A 23,507-nucleotide genomic window follows, 5' to 3' on the forward strand; every position below is an offset into this window, starting at 1 on the left:
TTAAAGGGCCTGCTTTATAGCCAGGGATTATTTTACATCAATGTCAATGCATCTTTCTTTTCCAATATGATGTAGACATGCCCAAATCCTCAAAAGCTTGCATAATCATTCCCATGCATTTTTCATGAGTCATAATGTAGGTATTTATGTAGTATTATTCATTTAATAAGTAATCCACCTATGATGTAATATGCTTCAAAGCCACAAACAAAGCCCAGTTAGGAAAAGACGTTATTAGTATAAATATAGAAGATGTATAATAACTGCACTGGAAAAGGGTTCACAGATTAAATATTCTGGTTAGAAGCGATCAAGTTAAAGATCTGCCTTTATAACCTTCCTATGCATCATAATTCCATACGTGGGAGCTCTGAAGTGGATAGTGAAAACCAAACCACCCCCAACTATGCCAGATTTTTAACTGGAGAGCTTAAATAGGCAAACCAAAGACCAGTCACATCACTAAATTGTTTTAATCACTTACAATTTATTTATTTATTTATTTTTGCTTTGTAAAGAGAAGTATTCCACAGCATAGTGGTGGGAAAGGTTAATTAATAGAGGTGTTCACAAAATACATGACACCCAAAATAAATTGTAAGCTAATCTTAACCAGTATGTTAATTGTTCTAAGCTAACTGTTGTAACCATTTTTACTACTGTGATGCTTGGACTTTGACAAGTTAGGATTTATTGAGCTAATTTGATTGCCAGAAGCTACGTAACCAAATCAGTAGTTTTTGCCTATCCAGTGGCCTACTCAGATGCACCTTCAGTATGAAAAATAAGGATTTATGTATATTGCTTTGAAAATACTACTGTATATCTAACAAATGGCATGATACTTTCACATCCCAGTATAGCACTCAATCTGCACTTATTTCTTTACTGTATAAAACCCAGTCAATAAAGATTGAAAAAAGGCAGCTATCAAACAAAATCCATTCAGTTCCCTGAATTAAATCCATTCAATTGAATTATTTACAGCATGACAGAGAAAAAACAAAATTCTGGAGAATTAAAAAAGCTGCAGTTGTGTGTGTGTGTGTGTGTGTGTGTGTGTGTAATGTGAATACAGAGAAAAGTGATAGGAAACTTCACGACTTGGACAGTCCTTCTGAAAAAATGCCATCAGAAGTTGTTATAACCTTCTAGGAGCTATAGACATCCTCTCCAGTCCTGTGACAGTAAGACTAGAAAACATGTTTTTGAAGTTTAAGAATACATTAAACTTCAAAACAAACTCTTGCTTTGCCAGTTGCTGAATCACACATTACATGCTAGGAAAAAATAGGTGCTATAATAAAAAGTTAATCCTTGGGCCTTGATACAGAGAATGAAAGAAGTGTTTTGTGGGATTTATAAAAATATTCTCCCAAGTCTACCATTTAATCAGTAACTACTTGGAAATGCGTTCTATCCAATTTTGGACATTAATGCTTGACTCTTCAGTTTTAAAAGGTGGTGGTTGTCAAGGTTGCCAAATTCCAAACAACTGATTACCCAAATATTTAAGCAACCTTAAAAGTCTCAGCGGTATCCATCCTATGCCAAGTTTTACTTATAATCTTCCTACATCCATTTTTGTAACATCATTGCTGTTCCACCAGTGCTAAGTGATGGTGGGACTATCAGTGTACACTTGGCCGCTAGCATTTTTAGTGCTGTGTCATTGAATACTGCTCAGACCAGAGATAGCCTAAAATCTTTCGGATCTCTGTGTAATCAAGGATTGAGCAGTTCTGTTAAACAAATGCTCCAAGGTAATTTTGTCCAAATGTTGAATCAAACCTTTTTAGCGTTTTAGAAAAGCTCAGGCGTTTCAGTTAAATGTTTTGCTACAGTTTACCTTATAAACAAATAATTCCTAGTTTCATGTTCCTTGGCATTGCCTGTGTATGTTCTTAGAGTACATCTTGCCCAACTGGAAGCAAGAAGTAAGTGGAAATTTTACAAGAAGATTCATTTCTCATAAGAGTCCCAGCATAATTATCCTGACTGCAAACCTTTAAAAACCCCACAAGTAGCAAGACCCAGAGATTTTATGTTAATTCTGCTTGTGGAACTTCTGGTATTTATACCTTTATCTCATTTCAGGTCTAAAGTACTTAATGTTTATCACACAAATAAAACATACCTAGAGCAAACCATAAAAAAAAATAAGATCCTATGACTTGCCTTTACAGTTTGTCCACTCAGTCTGTTGCTACTGGCAGACTTTTCCAATTAAGTACATTAGCATTATTTTATCTACAATAGAGATGTTAATAAACTCATATGTTGCACAGTAGTAGTATCTGCTGGAGCAATTAAGGAAAGCGGCATAGTCACTGTTTTGATAGGCAGAATACGAGCACAACCCTGTCGCCACTTATTTACTCTTCATTAGCAACCATCCATTTCCTGTGTTATTTTCTGATGATATCAAACAAAATTTACAGCTTAAATATAAAGGACATTTGTTCACTTCATTCTCATATAAATGATAATAAGAAGTGGCAAGAAGAAATGGGCACAAATAAGAAGTATGAATTACAAACTGCATGCACAGTAGCTTCTGCCATATGCAGTTCTGTTTTGGTATACAGAAGTCTTCCACAGTTAGGACTGCAATTTGTAGCTTCCCATAATCTTTCCTGATTCTCACAGCTCCATTTTCTAAATTCTTTCAGATTTAGATAGGCTCCCCCTCACAAACCCATGGTCTAAATCTGAATCCACTTATTTACTCTTCATTAGCAACCATTCATTTCCTGTGTTATTTTCTGATGATATCAAACAAAATTTACAGCTTAAATATAAAGGACACTCGCTTACAGATGTATTAAGGCCAGAAAGGCCCGTTGTTATCCTCTAGTATGACCTGCATAACACAACTCATGGAACACAGTGCACTAATTTCTGCATCAAAACTATGAATTACCAGTAAATACCTGATCACATCCTATTGCTCCCTGTGGCAGGACTTTCTTCTCAGTGGGACCAAGGGAGGAAGAGGACAAGTGTAAGGGCTGCAGGGAGGGAGGTTGCTTCCTTGTCAGAATGACTGGGTGCTGAGCTCTTCTGAAAACATCGAACATTTTTTGTACTCTAGAGCCAGCGTGAATACGTATCACTCCAAAACAGACAGAATTGCTAGGGTTCATGAAGAAATGTTTCCAGATGTGAGGGCTCACTCAGTGAAGACACTGGAACATTGTAAAATCTTAAGAGATTACAGGATCCTTGAGAAGCAGGTATAAGTCGAAGTGTCCTATAGACAGTTCCTTGGGAAAAATACAGCTCATATTGCAGAAAAGGAAACAAGAACATTAGAGCTAATCAAAGAACAAAGGATTTGAGTAAGCAAAATAGATCAATTCCAACTTGAACCCCCAACTGAAGTTCCTATCTGCATATATGAACTCTAAATATGGCCCATATAGTATATACTATCACATCTTAACAATGAGTTGCTCTGTAGCAAAGAAAACGAATAATTTCAGAAGTTAGGGAAGTCAAAAGTGTTAGAAAATTGTCACACTCATTCAGAGGTCAGTGAATGAACGTAAAAGTTGCTATAAATGAAAAATCCTGTTCTCAGTCCTAGACTGGAGGAACCTTGTTACTAGGTTAAGACTATTTATCTCATTACACAAGTCTAAATAACTTGGTTTTCTGGTGCAGCCATTACAGGCTCATTTACATCAGGAACAGAGCTATGGCCAACCCAACACATTTCTCTTTGGATATTATTCTGTATTTTCTGTATGTGTATGACTGATAACATTCATCATTTTTTATTTTGAAATAAAGCAGTAAATAGAATTGACAGTTGTTTAATATAACATACAGGAAATGAGACCATGACTTTCAGTAAAGGGAAATGCCTAAACTTTATATTCCCTATGGATGTCACCAACAGGAATTGGGATTTCATCAGCACAGCTGCTAGGCTTTTAATGACATATGGGAGGAATCTTTTTGATGAACATTCTTATAGCACTGCTTCTCTTGCCTTCCACATTTTTCCTGCTATCATGACTTTAAATATGAATATAGTTTGATGGGCAATGTGAATTATTTCTGATATGCTGTCTATGCTTGTGTTAGCAATCTAATTTGAATCTCTAAAATTAGCATTGACTTAAATCTACTAGACCAGCAACATTGCAAGATATAATTTTGATGCATGTGCTAGTTTTGCGATTGATGTTTTAGTCTAAAATCTATTCTTTCACATCCAGCAGAATGTAAATTTAGCCTGTTATACATGGTACAGATTAGGAAAAGGATGATTTCCTGATTCTATTGTTACAGTATAGATTGGGGGAAGAAAAATATTTGAAATGAGAACTGAAGCAAGAAGCTAGTCATGTAATTATGAAACTTTTATTTCGCATAATAAACATGAATGTTATTGCATACGCTTATTAACATATTAGATAAATGGATGTGATGCCAAAGACACAAAGGCACCATAATAAATCTCTATGCTGTCTTATATTTAATCTTCCCGTTGGAGTATGAATATGCTTACATCTGCGACTATATTCATTATGGCTGTCTAATCTAAAGCTAAACAAAAGGCCTCTGTACTGAAATATTCACTACAATTTAGGAATAAGTGTTTTGAGGAATAAGAGCCATGTTACACGGTAATTTTGGGTGGCTCCTGGAGCTCTTAACACCTGGATTGTCTGCACATTAACATCTGAAATTCTTTTTAAGCACTCCTTACACAGCTCAAAGTTATGCCACTCCAGGGCAGGATTATGTCTGATCCATGTTACCCAGTTCGTGTTACATTAAGGTGTAGCCACTTTAAGCTTAGTGTAAACACCCCACCCACCTCACCACGCCTCCTGGCCCAGATCAGCCGTCCACACTTCTCTCCCTAGGACCCCAGATCTTTGTTCACTCTCCCCTTTCCCCCTGTTTACTCATGGCTGCACCTGCTGTACGTCCACAGGGAGCAGGCAGGGAAGGGTTAACCTGCCTTCCCAGTCCCTGCTGCTATTGCTCTCTTGGCAGGCTGAGACTTGGCTGGTCAACTACAGGTGGGCAGACAGGTTAACTCCTCCCTGCCTCTTCCCTTGGGACAAACAGCATGGGCAGCCACAAGTAGCCAGGGGTGGAGGTGGGGGGATGAGCAAGTGTAAGAGGGAAGCCTGGAATAGGAGTGGGGTAATTCAGTCCTCCAGGTCCCTACTGGCCTGAAGTGTGGCTGCTGCAAACTTGAGGTGCGCTAACACCGATCAACTTTCGTGCTGTACACGGAGAAGGTATAACAAAGCCCTATTTCAAATAACCTGGGGAAGATACAGTTTGAGAATTTTATTTTGTTAATAAAATATCCATTTCAAGCTGTGCAAATTACCATCTCTCAGTAGATGTTTTACACTATAAGAGAGTATGAACCAGGCATGTGGCTTTCCATTTTAAGAGTTTCTGTTTTTTCATGAGGATGTTTTAGGGTACCTGGCAGCAATCCACATTAATGGATATGATAGGTTAATTTTTCTTCCTTTTGGCTTTCTGAGGGGAAAAAAGGACTGGAAAAGCAAGCTGCATTTTTGTGGACTACAAACAGAAGCATTAGTTTTCTATAATCCACATACAAACACTTCTCAAATTCATTTACTAACTAAGGTAGTGAGGTAGGTATTGTGTAAATTCTTGTGATAACCTTCCCTGTTGACAAAGACCTTGGTGAGTGTAATGAAGGAAATGAATAGTGAACTTGTGGCATTTAGCAAAAAAAGAAGATAAGTGGGCTGGAAATGATTTTCATTGCTTATGCTAGATTTTGGAGAATAGGGTTCAGTGATGTTAAAACTAATGTTTTAATTTAGCAGTACCATTCTAACTGGTCACTGGCAATTGATATGCCATTGCTTCAAACTGTTTCATGTTAAAGTAGTTGTAAGATGACAGATTTTCTGTTAAAATAAAAAAAGTCAAAGACCTACGTTAGACCATCACGGCTACAACCAAAACTCCCAAATACATAGGTTATATACATTCTTATTTTATGTGTCTTTCATAAGTGCTTCTTGGATAAAAAAGGAGATAGTGTACAAAGAGATATTTATACTGCACTGAAAGCGAACAATTACTAATATTGGCAAATTGTGACATAAAACCTCTATGATTTCATATATGAAGGTGAGACAGAAAATATGTCATGATGATTCTAATGTTACCCATGGGTTTTTTATTATGATTTTTACATATTATTTTGATATTTCATTAACCAAATATATATTAGCCTGGTTGACTGTTGCATAAACAAAAGACACCAGTGACAAAGTAAAACATTCTAAAAGCCACACACTGGCAGGTCTTTCAAAGATATGAAAACTGAAATGTTGGAAAAACTAGCAAGTAGCTATAAAAATTTGCAAACCAAATAATAGCTCAGCATGTGAACATTACACACCTGCTAAACATAAACATAATTGCAGTATTAGCATTCATATTAAACAGCGGAGTAGAAAAGTCCATCTATGTTTCTGAGGGTGGGAAGAAGTGCTGTTTTAAACTTTACAATAGCCCATCTGTTTGAGAGATGACTGCATATGTTCTGTTCTTATGCAAAAAAGATATCACCCAAAAAATATGCGCCTCTATGCAAACAGCAAAAGTCATAATGATATCATACAAAAGGTGTCATAAACACATCAGTCTACCAAATCTTAGAAGAGGAAGATGTTCTGTTGGCAACAGAGGCACCCAAATTTGCTAAGAATTCAACTACCAGAATTATATACCAATGAATAGCCTCCCACTCAAATCCCTTGTATCTTAAGTTAATAAGCAAACAAATGCCAAAGCCGGATTCTGAAAATATAACATTTATCTGTGTGGATAATATAATTTTTCTGGGAACAGTTAGTATCTCATCGCTTGATTCTTCATCCATGAAGAGTTGTTTAATTTCCCTAAATTCTTATTGTAGAATTCATATCAGAGAATAAGATAATACCACTCCCTTCATAGAGCAGTTTTTATTAATTATTCTTATTCTTGCCAATGTTTAATGCTCACTCACAGCCCTTGGCATTGGTCAGTGTGACAATACAAACTCTAGCCTTTCTCTTCTGCTGCCTAATTTCATTATGGCATAAACAGAGGGAATAATTTCTCTGTGCAAAGTGTTTCTCTCTAGCATTTAGGATATGTACATCCTTTTGAGAATTAATTTTCCCATAAAAGTAATCAGATGATTCATCTACTAGTATCCCAATAATGCTTACATGCTGGGATCATGCTGACCATTAAATTTTGAGCAGTTCAGCATTTCTCCCATCACATAAAAATTACTTTTAATCTCTGACTTAGATAAGCAGCAGTCTCCACTAAATCAGTTGCACAGTCCTATAGCTTGTTGTCTGCAATCTATAGTCAGTGTTAGCCTCATCCAGTCTATTCATTTAAATTGGTTATTCTAAATGACATTGCCTCTAACTTCTCTTCCACTAGTGTCAAGGAAGCTTGTAAACTCACCTCTCGAAGGAGCAGTTCCTTCATTGGTTTCTTTATAGAGCTATCTTTATCCACCATTGACATCTGTGAGAGCACTGCCTGAGAAAGAGTCAAAGATGGCCTCTGGGGAACTGGAATTGAGGTTGAAGGTCTCACATTAAAAAAGTCATTTATTTCTGGTTTGGTTTTGCTCTTAGGCATTATTCACAGCTTTCTTCTCTCTTCAAACAAAAAGGAGCAGTAGCCCCACTAAAAGAAGAAAAATCTAAAGTTACTGAATGTGCTTAGATTTAGTAAATATTAACTTTATTAATATTTAACTCTCAGAGTTAATGTACAGTGTATCTTTTAAGTCAGCCAGGCTCCGCCTCTACTACTACCCTGTATTCCTTCATTTTCTCCATTTCCCTTTTACCATGCAATATATTCCTAATACTAGTTTCTCTCCTGGCATATAGCTTCATAGTTTTCTTTTTTTCCTTTGAGTTAGGTATGACAGTGGGCCTTCCCAGGGCTAGATCACAAATTAGCCTGCCCACCTGCCTAGGGCAGTCTATGCTGATTCACCTGCCATGACTTGAATGTTTTCATAATACATTAAGCAAGAGGCTGCCCATTCACTACCCTAATGCGAGGGGGTGCTATCTATGGCTCTGAACCTTCCCTACACGATGGCCCATGCCTCACAGATGACATCCAGGCTATTATTGCTCCCTGGCTTCAGGCCAAAGCAAACTCAATCCACCATTGGACCTCATACATGCTCGAACTCACTCTGCCCCCATCACAGGGGTCTCTCGCATATGGCCTATTACTGGGCCACTCTCTACTGCCTTGCTTCACGGACTGACCCCTGTCGGGCCATCAGGCTTCACTACTTGCACTCTGATAGGACACATGCAGCCCTTCAGATCCCATGAGTTCACCTACTCTACATGGCCTGACCTTATTCCAGCTAATGGGCTGACTTCTCCTCAAGCCCCTCACTGGGCAACTTGACACCACCTCCACGGGGGTTAGCCCATGTACTGCTCTTTAGGCAGGCCTTGCTGCCCTACTCAGTATCCCCTGGTGCAGCCCTTTGGGCCTCTCTCAGTGACCCTACTCTGCTCCCCACACACACAGTCCTTCAAGTGCCCTATTCTGTGCAGGTCCACACACTGATACTACCAGCTCTGGTGTCTCTGAGGTCTCACACCCCTACTGGGCTCAGGTGCTCCTTCAAAGCATGCCTTGCCCCTGCCAGAACTCCCTACAATACCCACCAGATGGTGGGGGCTGGGGTTAAGGTGCCTCTATCTGCCTTTCACCGGGGAGGTAACTGGCATGGCATTTCTTGGGGGCTGTTTCACCACGAACAGCCTCACCAGGCCACCCTTCCCTGGCAGGGTGCAGTTTCAAGTCATGCTCAGGACCAGGAGCCTCCAACCATCCCCATAGCTCCTTCCTTACCTCCAAGATGTTACAGGAGCAGTAGCTCTGCCAGCTGATGTTACTCGGTGGCTGGCAGCAAACTGCTGCCTCTGCCTATCTTGACAAAGTTTGAAAATGGCAATCTTAATCAAGCACCTGCCAGCTACCTGCCTCCAGCCCTTAAAGTGGCAGGCACCTCTTGGGTTGGCAGGTGCTTGATTAAGGTGGCCATTTTCAAACCTTTTCTTCCACGCTTTTCTTCCATTTGGCTTTTCTTCCACACTTCCTTTGATAACTGGCATTACTGTCATTTGTAACTGAAATAAATTGTTTATAATGAAATGTACCAAATATTGACTCAATATGCGATCTAAATTTAAGCACTGGAAGCCTCAAAATAGACACTAATATATCTTCACACTAGCACCAAAAAATGCTTCAAAATAGGTCTGCAACAGTGGTATAGACACTCCCTTTATGTATATGATTAGTTTCACTGAAAACAGTAAAACTTTTGTAAATATGAAAATTTATGTGTGTAGATAACTAAGGCCCTAAAACCACGTGCAATTTTCAGAGAAGACATTACAACAATATGTGCTTGCAGCTACTAGAGACTTATTTAAGAGAGACTACTTGCCATCATTGAGCTGGATTTGCTGATGTAATATTCTGTAAAAATATTGCCCCTCACCTATGAAACAATTGTATCTTCACCCCACTTGAATTGAAAGAAACAATTAAAATCCAGGGTAGTAAGAATCCATGTGTAACTAAAGTTATCTGAGGTATTTGTGGAATGCTTTTGTCATGTTGATAGGGGAAGGATGATTTTTAAAATAGAAAATAGATTGTAATGGCAAAGAGAGAATTTCAGAAAGAGCTTCCCTTTTCACCCAAGTACTAAAACCCAGAAACACTTACTTTACAGTTTGTGCTGTTATTTTCAAGAGTTTCAATCTTACAGTGTAACCTGGTATTACAGTATCTTTTATCAGAGCACAAGAAAGCACTTTTAAAACTATTAACCTCTGTTTGAATTCCCTGGGCACTGTCACTTACAGTTTTAATATCACCTTAAAGTACTACAATTTTTTTTCTAAACTATCTAACAGAGTCAATCTTTTACTACATTTTTCCTCCAGTAATCCTGTAGGGTCAAGTAGTTGTTCCCGTACAGACCCAAGGTATATATCCTGTGTACAGGGAAGATCTGGATGGATCCAGAAGGACTTTCCAAGCCAGTTTTGTAGACTACTTACAGACAGTCAAAAAGCCTGAGGCTGAATCAATTCAATCTTCGCAGGTTAGTTTAAGCTGCATAGATTGAACCAAACAGACATTCACTTTTGATTCCAGAAATGTAGCCACATATCTGCAGTGGCCCAGGCCAGAAGCTGAGGCATACTAGAGCATACACCTCCCTGCTAAGCTGAAGCAAACAGCTTGGGCCAAGGCTAGCCTGCCCACCCTGTGAGAGAGGGTTGCAGGGAGACTGTAAATTAACTTGAAAGTGGAGGCAATCTGGGGCAGAATTTCAGTAAACTGATTTAATGTAAATCAGTTAAGTCTGATACTACATCTATCCAGGGTTATCTTAAACCAGTTTCAGCCATTGTGAAAGCAGTTTGTGTGCACTGAACTTCTGTTGTGTTACAATTTGAACCAGTTTCCGATTACTTATACTGGTTTAGGTGTAATTTCTGTCCCAAGCCTTAGAGTCCCACTCTACATGTTATAGGTATTGTGCAATTTAACTGGTTAATTGTACAGTTACCTTGAGACCAGCTACACATGCAAAGTAGGTATCACATGATAAAAAGTTCTAACCAGCAATAAAGTTAGACCTCAAAAATGTGTACTAACTTTATAGATGGTTGTTATAAAGCTTTGAGTTGTATGTATCAGCTGATAGGGCTCCTAACCATAGAGGTGCAATGCCCAAGCCCTGGGGATCCTTGCTGCCATCCTTAACTTCAAGAAAAAAACTACTACCCACCCATGTTTACAGGATTGACTGGGATTGGCTGCTATAGTTTAATCTGTGACAGTTAGTGATTGGTGTATAACTATAAGCCATGAATTCAGATTCTCTAAATGAAATAGATATGTCATTTTTGGTGCATTTTAGTGATTTTAAAAATCTCCAGCGATTGCTCATGTGAGCCAGCAGTGTGATGTGGCAAAAAAATCAACTGTGATGCAGTTCTTGGCTTGCATTAATAGAAACATTGTATACCAGATTTGAGAAGTGATATCATCACTTTGCTTATTAGGTAGGTCTCAGTTGAACTACTGTGCCCAGTTTTGGGCACTGGATTTTAAGAAAGATGTAGAGAAACTGGACAAGATCCAGAGTTATGACGATGACAAAAAGCTTGGAATGCAAGCTATATGAGGAAATACTAAAAGGATTGAATAGATACATTTAGTCTGATAAAAGGAGATTAAGGGGCGGGTGGGGGTTGGGGGAAGACATGATAATAATTTCCAAATATTTGAAAGGTTGCCAAAGAAAGGAAGTTGTTCTCAGTTTCCACACATGGCAGGACAAAGCAAAACAGATTTGCACCAGTAGAAAAACTTCTGAACTGTAACAACATGTTGCCTAGGGAAGTCATGGAATCTCCTTTACTGTAGGTTTTCAAGAAGAGGCTGGATAGGTATCTATCTGAACTGTTTTAGGAACAGCAAGTCCTGCATCTGTGCAGATTTTTTCCAATACTGTGATTCTATGATATGCTTAAACCTTGGTAAGATTAAAACTTTGCTTTTCTCACTGTTTTTATGGAACTAACAAATAAATTGTGATAATCCTAACCCAACGAGTTTGGGCAGTCATGACCAGAGCTGTGAGAAGAGTTTTGTTTAATTAGCTAAATCAAAAATGTTTCCATTTAAGACAAATGTGAAATGCAAAGCAAGGGAAATGAAGGGCTAGGTTTAATCACCATGCCCAAAATGGATGAAGATTTAAAAAATGTTGCTACCACCATCATTTTGTGTTTCTTGCCAAAGGGTGCAGAGGTCAGAATATTCACCCAGAATGTAGATAATCCATGTTCAGCTTCTCTTTTCCATCCTAAGCAGCACCCCCCATCCACCATTGTATTTTTAACAGTGTTCTACTTGTATCAAATATTTCATTTGTTTATTCACAGGAGCAGGCATTGGAAACCAGGTGAACTACAAATCAGCTGAGTGCCCTTATCCCAAAACTATATAGTCCCTCAAATTGTCTGTTTTTTTGGCTCCGTGGTAACGCTTCTAAGAGGTGGGAGTTGTGGGTCCAAATCTCTTCGGGAAGAGAAGGGAATTGAACCTGGACTTCCCATACTGTTGGCAAGTACTTTAACTACAGGGAACCTGAGTAAAAGATATGTACCATCTCCTTGCCAGTTTTGGCATCTATCTTTCCCAGAGTTTTTTCAGATAAAGTAGATGGCAAATTTGATCCAGAATTGTAAACTGTTTCAAACCAATCAAAATGGTATTTTTCAGACAATAAACTATTTGCCAAAAATATTCAGCCAGCCTTGCTCCTGATAAAGTTCATGTAGTGAATAATATCCAGGGGTCCTGGTTTGATAAAAAATTGAAAATTCTCATAAAAATCACAGATTTTCTGATTAAAAAGTCCAAAATCCATGATTAAAATGAAAGGCCACTATATATATAGGTATCAATTGAACACAATGTTTTATTGATATATTTGCAGTTTTAAAGCCATTTGGAAGCTTACCAGTTCCTCAATCACTATAATAAAATGAATTCTAAATACCTATATATTTTGGCATTTGATATTGGGTTTTTCATCATGGAAAATCAGAGCTCCTGCTGAGACCACTCTCTACACCCCACAGAATTATGTGCAGAAAAATTTATCATTGTGCAAAATTACTTTTTTCTTTTCACAAGTTAAACTAAATATAACACTATTTGAACCTCCTTTAGAACTATATGCAGGTACTTTGTATGGGAGGGAGTGGGTGTGCAGCACATGTGTGGGAGGATTTGTGAAAGGGTGGGAGAGTTGTGGGGGGTGGGGTTTATGGGGGAGAGTTGTGAATGGGTGTGGGGTTTGTGGCTGGATGTGAGGGGTGGGATTTGTGGCCAGGTTTGGGGGATTGTATAGGGGAGCGGGGTGTGGGGGGGGTCTGGGAAGTGTGGGTATGGGAGTATGTGGGGTTTGTGGGGCGCTTGTGAAGGGGTGTGGGGGGTGTGAGTGAGTGTGTGGGGTTTGTGAGTGGGTGTAGGGTTTGTAGTGCACAGCCCCCACCACCAGTGGCTCAGCAGCAGCAGGAAGTGGACCCTTGGGGCACTCATGGCTGTGGCAGGCAGAGCCCCCAGTGGTGCATACCTCTGGCTGAGTCCCAGGGCCTGCACATGCTGTCATGGAGCCAGCCCAGCCCACTGGCATGTACCTTCAGACCAGACTGCTGGTTCTGTGCTAGTATGTGGGGATTGTGGCACTGCAGTTGGAAGCCACACACCATCAGGCTGGGTGGACTCTGTGCCTTCATGTGAGGCTTACCACTGGACTGCCAGAAGCCCCTCGTGGAGGCACAGAGCTGGCCAGCCCAGCTGGATGGTGCATGGACTGGGAGCCATGTGCCATCAGGCCAGGTGGGCTCTTTGCCTCCACGTGGGGCTTCCAGCACTCCAGCAGGAAGCTGCACATGGAGGCAAGCAGGAGACCATCCGACCCAATGATGTGCAACTCTATGCCCCCACGTGCAGCTGCCCATCTGGCCCAGTGGTTTACTGCTTGTGGTCCACACACCATTGGGCTGGGCCAGCCATTGACATGCGGCTTCCTGCAAACACCTCCCCATTCCCTCAGCCCACACCCACACACCACCACCCTGAACCCCACCTGCCCTGCTGGCTCTTCCCACAGCTTCCCCCCAATCCCCCAGCCCTGGAAGTCACCTGCACCTGGGCCACAGAGTACCCACAGCCCTGCCAATGTCCCCCATCCCTGACCTGCAGCCCCCCAGCACCACCAAAAGGGTCCCCCACCTGATCTCCACCCCCCTGCAAGCCTCAATTTCCTCAAAGGCTCCAGGAGGGAAAGTGAGCCTCAGCCAAACCCTGGCTGACTGAGTATCTCAGGCCCTACTCCTTCCCTCTCTCCCTCCCACTTGGGACAGGGCTTAGGGTTTGCCACCCTTTTTGCAAGAAGCTCTTGCAGGCTGGAACTCTGCCAGCCTGCAAAGAGCTCTTTGCAAAAGTGGAAAATCAATAGGGACCTCTGTTAAAAGAGAAAATCATTGTTTTTTTTTTCTGGTTTTCCTTGGGAACTGAAAACCCCAGATCCCTGGTGATATCTGATACACACCACTAGTGTTTCACTTCCAGTGACTGTTTGCAAGTAGTTTTGCTCCATTATTTACTGTTCTTATTTAATTAGTTTGTTCAGTAATTTCAGAGGCACCAAGTATGTGGGGGCCTGAGGGCCCTGGCCCCACTTGGAAACATGGCCATCATCTGAAATGTGTAAAACTTTCCACATGTCCATCATCTTAGCCTCCCCCTACCCCCTCAGGAAAAATAGAAGTTGGTGCCTGTGGCTTAACTTCAATGCCTATGTACACTGTTGTAGACTCTTTTTGGAAGAGTTTTGAAACTCTTTGAAAGAGTTTTGAAAAGGTCTTTTAAATGTTTCCTTTGCCTACTCTATATTCTTTCTCCATCTAAGTGTATATATACGTGCTTCTCATGCATTTGTAAGGCATGAAAATAATGAAATCTTTCTCCACATTACAGGAATTTCAATATAACTAGCCCCTCCAATATAAAACCATGGCTATTTTATCTTACCAATTTAACAAAATAGGATGGAATTCTGTTTCTCTCTGTGCACCTAAATGACAGTTTCCTAAACATGTACGTGGGTGCTTTGGACTTACCTATATGCTGCAAGACCAGAAGTGTGCATATATACTGAGCATGCACAGTAGGCTATGCCCTGGATGTGTATGGAGGCACATACATGGCCAAGTACTTGAGCGCAAGTCCAGGGAAATGCCAGAGCAGGGGAAAGAAAGGGCCTCTCATTTTTAGCCCCATTATCTGAATGGTTAGGACACTTTCCCATACAGCTGGAGACTAAGGGATCCTATACGTGTATGCAGAGCCTGCTGTGACACGCTGGAAATCCAGTGTGTTGGAGCAGACTCAATTAATTGCGTCTGCTGGAGCATGGAAATTGACGTGCTCTGGCAGCCTTTCACGTCACTTGAATCAGCATCTCAGTGCATCTCCATGCTGAAAAAATGGTGGTGGAGCACTCTGAAATAAAACATGTTCAAATAGCTTTATTTCAAAGCGCCCCACCACCATTTTTTTAGTACGGAGACTCACAGGTGCTTTTAATTAGCATGGCTCACTAATTAAAGTGGCCATATCCCACAACACATGTAAAATGGTCTAAAACTCTAGGCCTGACCTTGCCAGTAAAGGATTTGAACCCACATTTCTTTCATTTTTCTAGCAGTGCTCTAGTCACTAGGCCACAAGTTATGCATAATGAAATACCTTTTTTCCAGTATCATCTCTGAAGGTGAGCCACTGAACTTTGCATTTAATAGTAATTGCTTAAAGTGTACAGAGATTAGTGTAGTACAGAAGTTTCTGCCCCAGGGGAACCAAGGGACCAGACTAGAACTTAGGCCAACATACATCTCACCAAGTCACATAACGCCTAGCTTGCTCTTTTCCTCAGAGTAGTGCTGGAAATTATAGAAAGACAGCAGACTGAAGGAGTTAGTTGGGAATTGGGAAGATGGTACCTCAGTTAGAAAGCTGCTAACCAGTTAGTTACTTAATAAAGAGACTAAAGGACTGCAAAGACTTGTCTGCTGCTTCACAAATAAAACTTGCTTTTTAGTTCTTATTCACATATGTCTGTGTGTATTGAACCCAGAGATAACTACACTCCTGGTCCAACAAATCTTTGTATCTTGGTTGCCCAGAGAAGCAACTTCAACAGTAAGGGTGGAGACAGCACATAGTAATGCTTAACCTGTGGCCTGGTGGTTAGAGCACTGAGCTAGGCCATTAGAGACATAACTTAAAATTCTTGTGTGGGCAACAGTGGCCTAGTAATTGGGTATCTAGCTTTCCAAAAAAATCCCTAACTACTCAGCTATGGGAGGGCCATCCTCCTCAAGTCCAACACCCATTAGTCTTAGGCTTCTGGTTCGTGTATTTTTTGTGACTTAGATACAGGTACAAGTTCAAAATAGCTGTGCATACAATACACAACAGCTGCAGACCAGCTTGACTAATGTGTTTTTGCCTGTGCATGCTCAGTCAGTTACACATGCACTCCCATGTTCCCTTTATAGGAGAACTAAAATTGCAATCTGCATGTAAAAACAAAAATGCCACTTAGATAGCTAGAAAGCTGCCATTTGCATGCATAAAGGAAAACAGAAATCCACCTACAGTAACCAAAGATACCTGAGATAGGAACTGACATTTCATGTTTTATTGCAGCAAGCTCATGTCTCTGCATTGTCCAGGAATATAGCACTGTTGATTTTTTTTCCTACATAGATATGCAGCTGAACAAAAGAAGAGTTTATACTCTAGACATGTGACTTCATATAACCATATTGGGGACAAAAATTAATGAGGAGTTTTATAAATCAAATATACTCTGTCCTTTCATTGAGTCCTTGATCAAATACAATGGACCTGGTCTGGAAACCTTTATTAACATAAGCAGTCTTTAAACAGAAGAGTTTGGTACACCAGATTGCAGTCAGTGGGTGCATCTACACATGCACTTTACTGCAGTTGACTAATTAGCTCAGCAGTAAAATGTCATTGTCTACATGTGCACCAGTATTAGGGTGCAGTAAATTAACTAATTCTGCTATAGGATAATACTGTCGGGAACAGTACTATCTCATGGCAGAGTAATTGTATGTGCTGAAATGTATATGTAGATGGTGGCAGGAGCTGGCTGGGCATGAGGGTGCTAAAGTGCAGGGGCTGCCTACCAGCTAGCCCTGCACTGTAACACCCTCATGCCCCATCCAGCCCTTCCACCGCCCATTGCCCAGGCCTCTTGCCAGCCCAGGGCTGCTCTGCCCCAGCTCAAACTCCTGCAGTCCTGAGCGCAAGTACAGACACTGCACTCAGGAGCCGCTGAATCTGGCACAAACTGTTAAAACTTTCAGAAAGTCTTTGAGTCTCTGCTCCCAGTTCTCTGCAACTCTGTGTCTCTTGCTCTTACTGATGGTAGGCAGCATAGACCACTCACAGCTTCAAATACACTGTGAAAGCTACAGTAGTAGAAGATGAAAAAGTCTCTCAGAATAGTAGAAGTAAACACTGCAAGTATTCAAAGTGCAAGTAATTATGTCTTTCTTCATGACAAAATAGAACAAATGCCACCAGCTATCATGAACTTTTTCAAGCTATCCCACATTAATGCTGTGCCAGAGTTGATTGCATCGCGTTAATACCTCATGTAGATGCGCCCAGTCAGTTTAAGGTGTAAAGGATCTTCCCTCCAAGTTGTTCAGTTTTGGCTGATACTTAACAGGCAATTCAGTGTATGAGATACTAATGGTCAAGTCCAAATTTTCCAAGATAATCTGGCTAAGCTCACCCCAGCCAGGAGAGTACAAATTTATTTGGCTATCCCAACAAAGGATACTATGACATACCAGTGAAAAGAAAGTCATTTCACAGAGAGAACAGGTGATACTGATGTTGAGCATGTGATATTTAAGGTTTTGCCAATAGCAGGGAGCAGCCTACAAAGCTAAAATGACTAAAACAAGCTGGAACAATAGCAGACAGCAAAACAGGTATACGAAAAACCCAGACAGGTTTGGGCTTCAAAGAAAAGCATAACATGAGGCAGAGAGGTGATAGATCTTTTATGTGTGGTTCAGGTATGACTGGATTGCAATACTTCATTCATTTCTAGACATTATATTGAAAAAATGTTGACAATTCAAGACAGAAGTGTGTGTGTGTGTGTGTATATATATATGTATGTGTGTATATATGTGTATGCATACACATGATATATATGTGTGTGTGTATACATATATATGTGTATGTGTATACATATGTATGTGTATATATATAAAAGGGACTGAAGGAACTGGCGTTATTTAGTAATGAGACTAAAAGACCTAATAACTTTTGCTAAAGCAGGACACATATTTACAAGTATTTGAAAGCTATAAACATCAAAGAAAGAGAGAAATTAGGTAGACCCATACCAAGGGACAATAAATATGAGTAATGGGATGACACTTAAAATGGGAAATTTGAGGCTAAATATAAAGAAATATATCTCGATGTTGTGATGTAGCAAGCTGTGGAAAAATCTTCCAAAGGGAGAGGTAGAAGCCTCATCGCTTGCAACTTTTAAAACTAGACAAGATAAACACTGGATAATGTACCCTAGGGAACAGTTATGCCTCAGCAAGAAGATGGATTTGACAATCTAATAGGTCTATCTCTATCTCTGGTTTCTTTATTCTATTTTTATGTAAAAATAAAGAAGCTTAGTCAATTGCTAAAAAAGCTGATTTTCATCTTCATCAACCTGATATGATATTTTAAAAAAATCTCTAATAACATAAAATTAATTCAGCAGCAACAATATCTTAGGAGAAAAATCAAAAGAAAGGATTGTTTCTTGTTTCTGCTGACCAGTAAATCTTAAAGCAGTAGGTAAGCTTAAAACACATCCAGTCCACATGAGGAGCAGGGTAGATTTATAAGAAGCCCGGTGCCAAAGTATTTACTCAAAACTTAAGTACTTCAGGCAGAAGGACTGCATCCTGGTGCAAGTTTCTAGAACCTGCACCTGTTCCAAGCACATCTGCTCATGGGGATTTTCCTCAAATAAAGGGATGCATTCAGGAAATGATACATAGATCATGTGGGATGAAGAGGGAGGGTTGTTTTAAACTTTATTTATTTTTTTACTGGAGTAAGAAAAGGAAATACGATAACACGTCATGTGGGCATGTCTATTGCTTTGTGCAAGAAGGAAAACCAATAGTGCATATCACACCACATCAGTGAGATTAATCTATTGTATTGTCACAGTTACTCTATTTATACACCAAAAACTACTGCTGAAAAAGAATTAAAGTTCTGTAGATTAAACTAGTGTAAGGTCACAAAGTTTCCACATCATAATCTGCTGTCTCTTGAAAACAGAGTCCCTATAGAAATCATGGCATAAAATTGATCATACTATTAAAATTAATAGGGTATTGCTGTATGTTTTGCTTAGTACTCTAAGCCAATTAATTAGGAAAAGCTAGCTGGTGCCAGCAACTATTATCCTCCTTGACATCAAGTGGGGGATACTTGATTTATATTCCTTCAGGTTTTACTTATTTCTGTTTGAAGACAAATGCACTTTAAATGCAGTTAAAATTCCTGCTGGCCTCCAAGTGATCAGAAAGATGAAGTAAATACCACAGATGCCATAAAGAACAGCTGTGGAAGCTAGTGTTTCCATATCTTTTATGTAAGATCCTGATAAAATTTCCCTACTGGTTGATGGTATAAAGATAATTTCCATTACCATTATAGGCTGGCACCATGTTTTTATCCTACACTGGAATTTAATTGAACTCCATCCAGTTTATAACACAACTACAGTTTTCATTTTATCTTCTTTAGAGAAGTTAGCTCTGTAGCTGCTAAGGAGTATAATTACTATACCACTCATGCTGTGGGTTGCTAAAGGGTTCCTTGTCCCACAATTGATGACAGTATTTCTCAACCTGTTACAGACTCTGCCTTGCCACCTGGGTGGTACTGTGGGATCATCTGCAACTCCACTTGACATCAGTGGGAGCACAACACATGGCAATGTCAGGGGTTTTGTTACTGCAGCTGACTCCTAGTAATGTAGTACTATTAAACATAATTGCAGACAGAAGCAAACATAATACAGCAGATGTAGTGAAAGTTTTTAAACATATTTAAAAAGTTTGAATGGTTTTACTTTTACAATTCAGCATTTTTGACAGGACCCAAACTACTTCAACAACAAGGATGAGATGGAGTGAAATTCCATTTGAAAATATGAAAGAACTTATACAAGGATGGAAAGCTGTGAAACAGTAGTGGTGATATATGTGGAGATTAAGAGAAGAAAGTCGAACTAAGAGAAATACTGTGATACGAGTCAGCATTTCTGCTGGCAGCTGTCTAAGGAATGTTATTTTCATCTTTAGACAGCGTGCTGTGCCTCAGCATTGTTAAACATTTCCTAATCTTTCATTGTCTATCTTTAGTCTAATCTAAGATTGTAAATTCTTTGGGGTAGAACTTTTTTTTTCAGTTTTGTACATGTATAGAACCAAAAACAGTGGCATCCTCATCTCCTTGTAAAAACAACCAAGCTCTATAAATTATGTGGTACGAGCCCTTGACAGTAAAAACATCGTCCCCATGTTCTGTGCAGGTAGCCCAGGAAGCAACCCAGGAAAAGTTGCACACAGTATAAGGCAAACTACACATCCAGAAAAACAGGCCCTTTTCTCACAAGTAGTGATACAGGAGAAAGTAGTTATACAAGGGCAGTTATACAAAAATAGTTATACAAGCGTTCCTAATAATATGTTCCCAATGCTTGTCAGTTCAGAGACAGCAGCTGAGCGGCTATTCAAAACTTCCTGAAAGTCTTTGAACCTGTGCTCCCAGCTCTCTGCAAGGCTGTGTCTCTTGCTCTTACTGATGGTAGGCAGCACAGAACACTTCAAATACACTGTGAAAGGCTTCATCAGCTGTGGTAGTAGATGATGAAAAAGTCTCTCAGAATAGTAGAAGGGAAGGTAAACACTGCATATGTCCAAAATGGAAATAAATATGTCTTTCTTCATTACAAAAAAGAAGAACAAATGCCCCCAGCCATCATGAACTTTTCCAGACTATTCCACATTAATAATGTTAAACCATCATGGTGGTCAGCCCAGCCTTGAAGTGCAGCAGAGAAGCACCACTTTCTGTTTAGGAACACCAGGCATAGCTACATGTGCATTAAGGTGCTCTCCTATTGTGCATTAAATTTAGTACCTCCCATGTGAGGTATTAAACAAATGCACGTTAGGCTGCCTTAATGCACAATAGTGAATGGTTTTGTGCATGGTTTTTAAGTGATGCTTTATGCACAGTAGCCTATTTTACTGCGTATTAGTGTAAAAGCATGGTTTTTATGTTACACTTTAATGCACAGTAAAATAGGCTACTGCACGTTAAAGTTTACGTTTAGATGCACCCACCAAGGCTTGGTTTAGATAGCAGCTAATAGGACTAGGAGGCTCCATCAGTTGCAGCAATGCAACTGGGAGAACCCAAATGCGAAAAGCCATCATTAACCTTCCTGAGGACAGGGAAGTTTTACAATAGCAGAAATACCTTTTCAGTCTTATAGCCCTGACCATCAGTCTGCCTATATCAAACTGGTTAGCAACTGAATATTAGCAACATGAAGTGGTGAGCTTCTAGATATGATGGCTGTGCACTTCTGAATGGGAAGAGGAACAATCATGCTTGTGGGCTGTCACTGCACTTTAAGGTAGGCTCTGCAGACTTCCAGGAAGATGCCCTAAAACATCTAACTCTGATGCTCTATAGCTGCTTCTGGTCATCCCAGATCTGCAGTATGGTCTTCAACCACCAATCAAGGCTCATTTTACGAGCTCAGAAACATTGCTACATCAAGCAAAGCTGTTCCTAGGAAAGTCCTTTGAGAAGCAACTGATCAGGCTTACCACGCTCCTTATCTCCAGCCACCTTTGTATTCTTCTCTTGGTATAGCAACAGGCAAGGGGACTGTATCTGTAGCTCTTGCTACTGCTGCTGCCAAAATCACAGCCAAAACTCCACAGTAGCACAGTGGTTGGGTTGTAAAACTGCAGTTCTCCAGTAACAACATATCAAGTATCTCAGCCTCAACACAAGTCTCTGTGTATTCATGGTTACCAGCAACACAGCACAGAGCAGTTTTGCCTGTAGTGGCCTGCAAAGTGTTTGAAAATTGTACCAGCTGCTCTAGAGGCATACATGATGGGTTGGGTGGGAAAGAAATCCTTGGATTTTTGAAGTGAGACTCCTAGCTCTCATTAAGTATCTATGTGTCAAATCAAGTGCACAGTGCACTATGCCCAGTAGTAGCACTAAGGTCTGCTCACACCCACAATATTGAGTGTATAATTTGGAGGATGTTCCACTTAGGTGAAAGTAATAAATCATAGAGGAGCAAAGGCCAGGATTCTCCTGAACTTAGCTACTGCATAGCATTTACTTTGGAGAATCACTGCAAACACACTTCTCCCCTTCTAGGCAATCTCATGACAATATGTCCTTGAGAAAAGTTACTCTAGCATACTTGTTTACAAGATTTTCCCTATATGGAGAATGGGAAAATAAGCTATAACATAAAATTCTTTTTTAAAAAAAAAATTTTTTTTTTGATAGATAAATTAGTTCTTCCTTGGAGGTACACTCTGAAATTCACAAAATTCATTCAAGAACTATACTCTCTGGTGTGGATTGGAAGTCTGGACCTGTTCTCATGTCCGGGTTATGAGAGTCACTTCAAGTGTATGGATGTCTGGATCCTTGTTGATTATCTCAAGGATAGGTTCTCTCAAAGCTCTCAAGGGTGATAAATCCTTCTATACTTTCTTTTTCTTACCCCAATATACTTGCTTGTCTGAAAGCCTTCTCCCCACCATCACCGCTACCTTTAACTGAATATAAGGCCACAATGCTATAACTGCATTTCACTGGCAGAGCTATGCACAGATTAGGAACCTCCCTTAAAGTTGATGGACCTCCATGTGGGCTTGGGGGTACCCATGAGAATGCAGCGTATGACTAGGACCAGAAATAATAGGGAAATAAATATTTTCAGCTGTATTATTAAAAATCTACATTTCTTTCACTTTGTGGATGAACAGTGGAGTGATCTGATGGCGTACCTCAATCTTCATTAAACTCTTGGAGGAAACAGAGAAGTGAGGACTTAGAATTGATGTGTACAATATACTTTGCATTGCTTTTGATGTAAGATTTTTCTGTGTGTTTGCTAATTAGGGGAAAGTTTTTATATCCATCTAAATTTCACTACCTCGTGGTGGGTAAAAAATAAAAAACGATGTTGAACCAATAAAAATCATATCAGTTTAATTTAAATTTATGACCTACACTCATCAGGGAAAAGTACGTACTGCCTTCATTTAGGCCATGTAGATTTATTGTACCACTCCAAGAGCACTTTATGTCAAAGTTAAAACAGGCCACAATTTGAAGGCAACCTGAAAGAAGCAGTTCAGCTTTTACTAAAAAGACTCTAACTGGGCACATCCACACCTGCACCAGACTGCACAGTTGTTACTGCACAGTCATTTAGCAAGCACAAAATGACTGCACACTAACCGCTGGTCCTATGCAGTCCCAACGCCTCACCGGTCATTTCTGACCCTACTACATGGTAGCAATAAGATTGTCGCTACAGAGACGTGACAAGTCATGTACACATGCCCGCTATATGCTCATTTGAATAGTCTATAATGAAATTTACCTCACCTTTGTAACTGCTGCCCATCCTAGCCAGAAGTAAT

General features: G+C 39.9%; 1 protein-coding gene and 1 long non-coding RNA gene across 4 annotated transcripts in view; one reads left to right on the forward strand and one right to left on the reverse strand.

The window, feature by feature from the left end:
* Nucleotides 1-23,507, forward strand: part of PACRG (parkin coregulated) — a 501,797-nt gene that overhangs the window by 428,174 nt on the left and 50,116 nt on the right. The gene's annotated exons all lie outside the window — the stretch shown is intronic.
* The window catches only part of LOC149873319 (uncharacterized), a 212,688-nt gene that overhangs the window by 101,735 nt on the left and 87,446 nt on the right, over nucleotides 1-23,507 (reverse strand). The window contains exon 3 of the long non-coding RNA XR_016441802.1: nucleotides 7,489-7,716. This is a non-coding gene — a long non-coding RNA (uncharacterized LOC149873319). The remainder of the gene's footprint in view (nucleotides 1-7,488; nucleotides 7,717-23,507) is intronic.

This window comes from Crocodylus siamensis, chromosome 1 (assembly GCF_052110815.1).
Source record: "Crocodylus siamensis isolate JL-2025a chromosome 1, ASM5211081v1, whole genome shotgun sequence".
In the NCBI taxonomy this organism is placed as follows: Eukaryota; Metazoa; Chordata; order Crocodylia; family Crocodylidae; genus Crocodylus; species Crocodylus siamensis.